The following is a 9299-nucleotide window of genomic DNA, read 5'->3' as shown; positions in this document are numbered from 1 at the left end:
GGGTATAAACTGTCAATTGTTTGATAGTTACACTTTAGACTGTAAATCCTTATCCGAGATAGGATGGACGATTTCTAGGGCTTGGATAAGCCAAAATCGTCCATAGGGTTATCTATGGAATGGATTTGGATAGCCTTAAGAGAAGATTATCCAATTAGGGTTTAGGTTGTAACCCTTAAGGAGTCTACAAGTATAAATAGACCCTAGGGGTGAGGGAATTCGACACACAACCTAAAGCAAGGAACCTCTGGCCGAATTCCTCCCCTCTCCTCTCTCCTAAATCATCTTGCTTGCTATTGGTGTTTGTAAGCCATTAGAGGAGTGACATTTGTGACTCTAGAAGCTCCAAGACAAACAAGATCAACAAGGAACTCAACGGTATGATTCTAGATCTGTTTCATCATTGTTATTTAACCTAATTAGCTATTAGAAGTCTTGGATTCAAAGCATGTTTAATTAAAAAGCCTAGATCCGAGCAATAGGGTTTTGCATGCGCACATAGGAAAGTTCTTATGGCTAAAACCCATCAGTGGTATCAGAGCCTAGCTTGGTTTTCTTTAAATTGTTGCTTGATTAACTGTAACAAACCTGCAAAATTCGATTTTTGGGTTTATGAGTCACTGACTCGGCGAGTTCCAAGGTGGACTCGGCGAGTAGGCCTGACTCGGCGAGTCCCCTTGTGTACTCGGCGAGTCCAGGCGTCAGGAATGGCCAGATTCGGGATTTTTTCATAATTATCTTATGGAAACTTACCTTAATCATATTAGATCAATCTAAATCCGATTTTTTGATAAATATGACTATTATCTTGATCTAATTAAAGATATTTATCATCTAATAAAATATTTAATTTCCTTATATGATAATGATTAATTATTTTGATAATTATCTTGAAAGAAATCTTAGATAAATCAAATAAAGATAATTAGGATATTAATTGTTAATTGGAATTATTTGTTATTTGATCCTCCATGTTTTAAATGTTTAAAACCTACCCTAAAGTTTTGAAACTTATATTTGTGATTAAAAGTTTTAATTTAGACAACTTAAATTTCAAACCCTAGATTTTAAAAGGTTTTAAAATACAACCCTATACTTATATGATATTACTAGAATAATATATATATATATATATATATATGTATAACTAAATGCTAGTCTTACCGCTAGTAGGCCTCATTTACGAAGCCGATCTATAAGGTGGGTATAAGGTTGCGGCCTATAAAATGGCGCTTAATGGGTGTACACTCACACCCACCGCTTGCTTGATTGGTGGAGGGTCGTTAGCCGAACGGGTAGGATAGGGCAACCTCATCCTCTCATTAAAAGTATAATAAGAAACACAAAGTAACTACACGTTTTAAAAATTTCCCAATCTTAGTTACTTTAGGAGAAGTGAATTGATGCAATCCCATGAAATTACACTTTGAACCGTGCTAAGAAGTTAGTGGAGCGTGTGTGGTTTATCGGCACACTAATTGGTTCTAAGCGAAGGTGGCAAAGGGTGATTACTTGTTTATCATAATTCGATGGAGCGTGTGTGGTTTACCGGCACATCGAATAGGTGATCGTTACAATGAAGGCACCATGTGAATTTGCATGGTAATTCACACCCGCTTTGTGATCCTCGGCATCCCAGTCACAAACAAGAGGGGCATATCGAGATTTAAACATGCCATTGAATAGTTCAATGAATCTCATCCGAACCTAGGAATTCTCAAAAACACTTAGGACTAATAGTTTAAATTTTGTAATGGAGAATTAGTGAATCGTCATTCACTTACCTTCAATTTATTTGCATATTATATTACGGCATCCCTTTTCTAGTATGTAAATGTTATTGTTGGATCCTAGCCCTAATTTTTCTTATTGGGTGATAATTAGGGATTCTTGTTCTAATCTATCTTTGTCCTTTCTATAGATGTCAAACGCAAACAACGCTGCTACTAGTTCTTTCACGTTGATGAGCCTTTGCCAAAAGGTCACCTTCGATGGAACGAACTTTAGCGAATGGATAAGATACATTCGCACCATTGCTCTCTATGAGGATAAAGAGTATGTCCTCGATGAGAAGCTCAGAAAATCAACCCCGAAGTTGCTACTCCCGCCGAAATCACTGCCTTTGAAACTCATGAGCGAGATGCAACGAAAGTACATTGCATCATGATCGCCACCATAAACTCCGAATTCCAAAAGTCCTACGAGGACATGTATCCATACGAGATGCATCAAGACTTGTTGTAGAGATATCACCAAAACGCGAGACAAGAGCGTTACGAGATTTTCACTAACATGATCTCCGCTAAGATGGATCATGGAGAATCTCTTACCGTGCACCTGCAAAATATGCAAAGGTATGTCGACCGCCTTCGCAAGTTAAATGTTGACTTCGGCGAAGACTTGGCGATCGACATGGTGCTTCACTCTTTGCCTCCGATGTACAACCAATTTAGGATGACCTACCACATGAACAAAGAGGAGGTCACCCTATGCAAACTCCAAGGTCTCTTGAGGGTTGCTGAGAGAAATTTCAAGGACAAGTCTGTTGCACCAACTCCCAATCCATCCGCTGCTCCTGTCTTGGCTATTGGTCATGGGAAGGGAAAGAAGAGGAAAGCTTCATCGAATAACTATCGAAAGGTGAAAGCCCGAGATGGTTCCTCTTCTAGTGGGACCAAAGTTGATCCCTCTAAGCCCTGTTCCAACCCAAGGGAGGCAGAGTGCCACCACTGCCACAATATAGGACATTGGAAGAGAAGCTGCCCGGATTACCTGCAAGCCATTAAGGAAGGAAAGATCAAGCCATCTTTCGCAGGTATATACACAATCAAATCTAACGATTCTAATCATGCTATTTCTTGGGTTCTTGATACCGGTTGCGGTTATCACATTTGTTCTAATGTGCAGGGACTAAAAAGAAGTAGGGATGTGGAGCAAGGAAGGATCAATCTAATCATGGGGAACAGAAGATCATCGCCTGTGACCAAGATTGGAGTGTATTCTTTAGTGCTTAGGAATAGTTTAGTTTTAGATTTGAACAATTGTTGCTATTCGCTAGAAATGGCTAGAAACATCATTTCATTTCATGCTTTATATAGACAATGATTTAGATTTTCTTTTAATAATGAGAATGGTTCTATTTTGGCTTATCTAAATGGTGTCTTTTACTTTGAAGCTATACCATGTAATGGAATATATGAAACTGTTATGATTGTTGATAACTTAGGAAATGATGTTTTGAATATTGATTCTTCCACTAGTATGGATAAAGCATCCTTGTGGCATTGTCGTCTTGGACATGTCAACAAGAAACGCATAGCCCAACTCCAAAAGGATGGAGTGTTGGAATCATTCGACCTTAGGGAAGATGACACATGCGAGTCTTGTTTACTTGGAAAGATGACTAAGTCACCCTTCACGAGTACTTCTGAAAGGGGTGAGGGGCTATTGGACCTAATACATACCGATGTATGTAGACCCTTTAGATCAACCACGAAGGATGGGAACCGCTTCTATGTGACTTTTACCGATGACTATAGTAGATATGGGTATATCTACTTAATCAAGCAAAAGTCAGAAACTTTTGAAAAGTTCAAAGAGTTCAAGAATGAAGTGGAGAATCAATTGGGCAGGAAAATCAAGATGCTTCGATCCGATCAAGGAGGAGAGTACCTAAGTCTTGAATTCCACGATTATCTCAAGGAGTGTGGAATAGTTTCGCAATTGACGCCTCCTAGGACACCGCAGTTGAATGGTGTGGCAGAAAGGCGTAATCGAACCTTATTGGATATGGTTTGCTCTATGATGAGTCGTGCTTCACTACCTATCTTCTTTTGGGGGTATGCCTTAGAGACTGCCGCTCATATCCTTAACCGAGTCCCAACTAAGAAGGTTACCAAAACACCTCACGAGATGTGGACAGGGAAAGCTCCCTCGTTGGCACATATCAAGGTTTGGGGTTGCGAGGCTTTCGTAAGACGAGATACTCACGACAAGCTTGAACCTCGAAGTGAGCGATGTATTTTCATCGGCTACCTGCAAACTTCCTTTGGATATCTCTTCTATAGACCGAAAGACAATGTTGTCTTTGTTGCGAGGAGAGGATTTTTCCGAGAGCGAGAACTCATAAGCCAAGGAGACAGTGGGAGGCAAATCGAACTTGAAGAGATTCAAGAGTCGATAGATGAAGGAACCTCTACCGCTGGCATTCAACCCGAGGAGGAAACTCCGGTTGAACCGATTGACGAATCCTTACCTCTTAGACGTTCCGATAGAGTTAGAGTTCATCCCCAGTTTTATGGTTTTCATATTACTACCGAAGGGGACACGTATATTAGTGATGGTACACTAGTAAATCTTGATGAACCTAATAGCTATAAGGAAGCCATGGCAGGCCCGAAGTCTGCGAAATGGAAAGAGGCGATGGATAGCGAGATCCAATCCATGTACGATAACCAAGTTTGGAATTTGGTTGATTATGTGCCCGAACGTAAGACCGTAGGGTGCAAGTGGATCTTCAAGAAGAAGACCAACTTGGATGGGAACGTACACACATATAAGGCGCGATTGGTCGCGAAGGGCTTTACTCAAACTCCCGGAGTTGACTATGATGAGACCTTCTCACCAGTTGCGAAGATTAAATCTATTAGAGTGATGCTAGAAATTGCCGCATTTCATGATTATGAGATTTGGCAAATGGATGTCAAGACCGCTTTCCTTAACGGAAAGTTGGCTGAGGATGTTTACATGGCTCAGCCAGAGGGGTTTGTGGATCCGAAGCATCCGAATAGAGTGTGTAAGCTTGAGAAGTCCATTTATGGACTTAAGCAAGCATCTCGTAGATGGAATCTTTGCTTCGATGAGAAAGTCAAAGAGTTTGGATTTGTACGAAGCGAAGACGAATCTTGTGTATATGTCAAAGCCAGTGGGAGTATAGTAAGCTTTCTCGTTCTATATGTCGATGACATATTACTCATAGGAAACGACATCCCGACTCTGCAGGAGGTTAAGTCCTGGCTCGGGAAGTGCTTCGCTATGAAGGACCTCGGAGAGGCTTCTTACATTTTGGGAATAAGGATAGTAAGAGAAAGAAGTAAGAGACTAATTGGACTTAGTCAGAATACTTACTTAGAGAAGGTACTAAAACGTTTTAGTATGCAAAACTCAAAGAAGGGAGAACTACCGATACAAGGAAATGCCAAGTTGAGTAAGACTCAAAGTCCGAGAACCGAAGCTGAGATAGCAGAAATGAGCCGAGTACCATACGCTTCCGCAGTTGGCTCAATCATGTATGCTATGACTTGTACTCGCCCTGATGTAGCCTTCGCTTTGAGCATGGTTAGCAGATATCAAGGGAACCCTGGCAAAGCACATTGGATTGCGGTGAAGAACATCCTTAAGTACCTTCGGAGGACGAAAGAATGGTTCTTAGTCCTTGGAGGGAGTGATGACTTGAAGGTGCGAGGGTATAGTGACACCAGCTTTCAGACCGATAGGGACAACTACCGTTCGCAGTCGGGCTGGGTCTTTACCCTAAATGGAGGAGCAGTGACTTGGAAGAGTTCCAAGCAAGAAACCGTAGCTGATTCAACGTGCGAATCAGAGTACATCGCAGCGAGCGAAGCGTCGAAGGAGGCAATATGGCTAAAGAACTTCATTGGTGATCTTGGAGTTGTACCGGCCATAAAGGAGCCCATGGAGATTTTCTGTGATAACGAAGGTGCGGTTGCCTTGACCAAGGAACCGAGGGATCATGGTAGATCTCGACATATCGACAGAAAATATCACTTCATTAGACATCGTGTAGAAGAAGGACAACTCATAGTGAAGAGGATATCATCAGAAGATAACCCAGCAGATCCGCTTACGAAGGGACTGAGTAGGGTTAAGCACTTGCAGCATGCTAGGAGTATTGGGCTGAAGAATGATATTAGTATAGATTAGATAGTATTAGAAACGTATAATAGATAAATGTAATTAACATTTGATGATTAAATAAAGGAGTTTTATTTATGAGTAAAGTTACTGTCACATGTTAGCTGTTTAACTATTGTTTCACTTTGCATGTTTTGACTTCCAGAATAATTGAGTTTATTAGGAATAATCGAATTATTCAAATGGTCCACAATCGTTCATATGTTGGGAGTAGATATGAATGAAGATTGTCATGAATTGGTGTGTAAAATGTCTAAATGGGTTTAGAGATAGCAAGGGTTGCTGCAACGTTCATGAGTGCTTATGAACTGGTTTTGAGCATTGGAATAAACCCGCGCTTGCTGGAATCACCTTATGGAATACGATATAAAAGGTGATCGCAAGACGATAATATCATATAGTCTTAAAACCTAGATATATGGTTTATTATTTGTTAGTTGATTGTGCATTGATAATGCGAAAACGCATCAGCAACTTGATGTTATAAAACGCATTGTTGTGTATTGTTGGTTAATGAATAAGTAAATGCATATAAGTCGAAGTTTATCTGTAAATTTTATCCTAAGAGGGTAGAAGAGATATCTTGGCCACTCGATGATTTGATTTGACTTATGTGTCGGGCCCGGTCAGAACTAAATTGATGTGTTCGATTAAGTTCTATGTCAAATAAATCGGAGATCGAGAAATTTAAATACATGACTAACCATTCCATAGGATTGTCAGCATGATATCTAACAGAGGACTGTACGATCCCTTATCTAAAGGACAAGATTGATTAGATCAGAGTTGACAGCGTCTTTGAGAGCTACGATTGCAAGCCGAATTGTACTTGTATAGTTACTAGACTTATCCAAGTGGGAGACTGTTGGAATAGTGTCTAAGGCTATAACTATATCCGGTTGTGCATGGTCCTTTTGGGTTGCCTTCACCATAGCAACTTGAAGGATGATTTGTTAAGAGAGAGTAAATATTATAAGGAATAATATTTGGCTATTTGATTAATATAAGTCATAAATTAATTGGTATTAATTTGGTGACTTAAAGAGATTAATTAAATAAGAGGGTATAAACTGTCAATTGTTTGATAGTTACACTTTAGAGCATTGGAATAAACCCGCACTTGCTGGAATCACCTTATGGAATACGATATAAAAGGTGATCGCAAGACGATAATATCATATAGTCTTAAAACCTAAATATATGGTTTATTATTTGTTAATTGATTGTGCATTGATAATGCGAAAACGCATCAGTAACTTGATGTTATAAAACGCATTGTTGTGTATTGTTGGTTAATGAATAAATAAATGCATATAAGTCGAAGTTTATCTGTAAATTTTATCCTAAGAGGGTAGAAGAGATATCTTGGCCACTCGATGATTTGATTTGACTTATGTGCCGGCCCCGGTCAGAACTAAATTGATGTGTTCGATTAAGTTTTATGTCAAATAAATCGGAGATCGAGAAATTTAAATACATGACTAACCATTCCATAGGATTGTCAGCATGATATCTAACAGAGGACTGTACGATCCCTTGTCTAAAGGACAAGATAGATTAGATCAGAGTTGACAGCGTCTTTGAGAGCTACGATTGCAAGCCGAATTGTACTTGTATAGTTACTAGACTTATCCAAGTGGGAGACTGTTGGAATAGTGTCTAAGGCTATAACTATATCCGGTTGTGTATGGTCTTTTTGGGTTGCCTTCACCATAGCAACTTGAAGGATGATTTGTTAAGAGAGAGTAAATATTATAAGGAATAATATTTGGCTATTTGATTAATATAAGTCATAAATTAATCGGTATTAATTTGGTGACTTAAAGAGATTAATTAAATAAGAGGGTATAAACTGTCAATTGTTTGATAGTTACACTTTAGACTGTAAATCCTTATCCTAGATAGGATGGACGATTTCTAGGGCTTGGATAAGCCAAAATCGTCCATAGGGTTATCTATGGAATGGATTTGGATAGCCTTAAGAGAAGATTATCCAATTAGGGTTTAGGTTGTAACCCTTAAGGAGTCTACAAGTATAAATAGACCCTAGGGGTGAGGGAATTCGACACACAACCTAAAGCAAGGAACCTCTGGCCGAATTCCTCCCCTCTCCTCTCTCCTAAATCATCTTGCTTGCTATTGGTGTTTGTAAGCCATTAGAGGAGTGACATTTGTGACTCTAGAAGCTCCAAGACAAACAAGATCAACAAGGAACTCAACGGTATGATTCTAGATCTGTTTCATCATTGTTATTTAACCTAATTAGCTATTAGAAGTCTTGGATTCAAAGCATGTTTAATTAGAAAGCCTAGATCCGAGCAATAGGGTTTTGCATGCGCACATAGGAAAGTTCTTATGGCTAAAACCCATCAGTACCTGCATTCTTTAGGCTAAAAGGAATATCAATATAGCAATATATACCTATCGGTGTTATGAAGGCAGTATCCTCTTGATTGGATGGTTCCATTTATATTTGCCAAATCCAGCTGAGGCATCCATGAGTGTTAGTAACTCATGACATGTCGTGGTATCTATCATAGAGTCTATGTATGGAAAAGGGAAAGAATCCTAAGGGAAAGCCTAATTGAGATCCATGTAGTCCACACATACTCTCCATTTTCCATTATTCTTTTGCACTATCACCACATTTGCTAACCACCATGGAAACTTTATCTCTTTAATGATTCCCATCTTAAAAAGTTTTTAAACTTCCTCTTGGATGATTTGGTTCCTCTCTCGGTGAAAACTTCCTTACTTTTTGATGTATAGGCCTAAAAAAGGATCTATATTAAGTTTATGAGTTATACTTTCTCTACCTATAGCTATCATATCTTTGTATTTCCATGCAAAGGTTTTTCTTTTGTCTTTTAAGAACTTTACTAGCTCTTGTTTGATTTCTTCTGGTATTTAGGATCCTATGATGATTTTGGCTTTAGGATCATCAAGGTTCAAGGGTAATTCTTTTATTTCTTTTTCTTTTATTTCTAGCACGTCTCGTTCTTTTTTATATGATTGTTATGCTTTTGTGGTACCGTGGAAGACTTCATCAAGGTTTTATATCACTTGTTTGACTCTTATTGATCATCAATGATATTCATTGTCCCCCACTAAGTAGGCATTTTGATGCATTGATGGTATGTCTTCGATGTAACTTCTTTCATCTCATGGATCAAGGGCCTACCTAAATTTGACATTGTAGGAAGACAAAGCATCAATAACACAAAAGTGTCACATCGAACTTACCCCTTCAATGTAGATAGGCATCTTTATTTCTCTAATGGTGTGCTTTGTTTCACCACTGAATCTTGGCAGTATTGAGGATCTTTTGATTATTTTAGATTCTATGATGTTCATTGAGGAACCTT

Source organism: Lactuca saligna, chromosome 5 (genome assembly GCF_052625555.1).
Source record: "Lactuca saligna cultivar CGN05327 chromosome 5, ASM5262555v1, whole genome shotgun sequence".
Taxonomy (NCBI): Eukaryota; Viridiplantae; Streptophyta; class Magnoliopsida; order Asterales; family Asteraceae; genus Lactuca; species Lactuca saligna.
Note: the sequence above shows the minus strand (reverse complement) of the source record.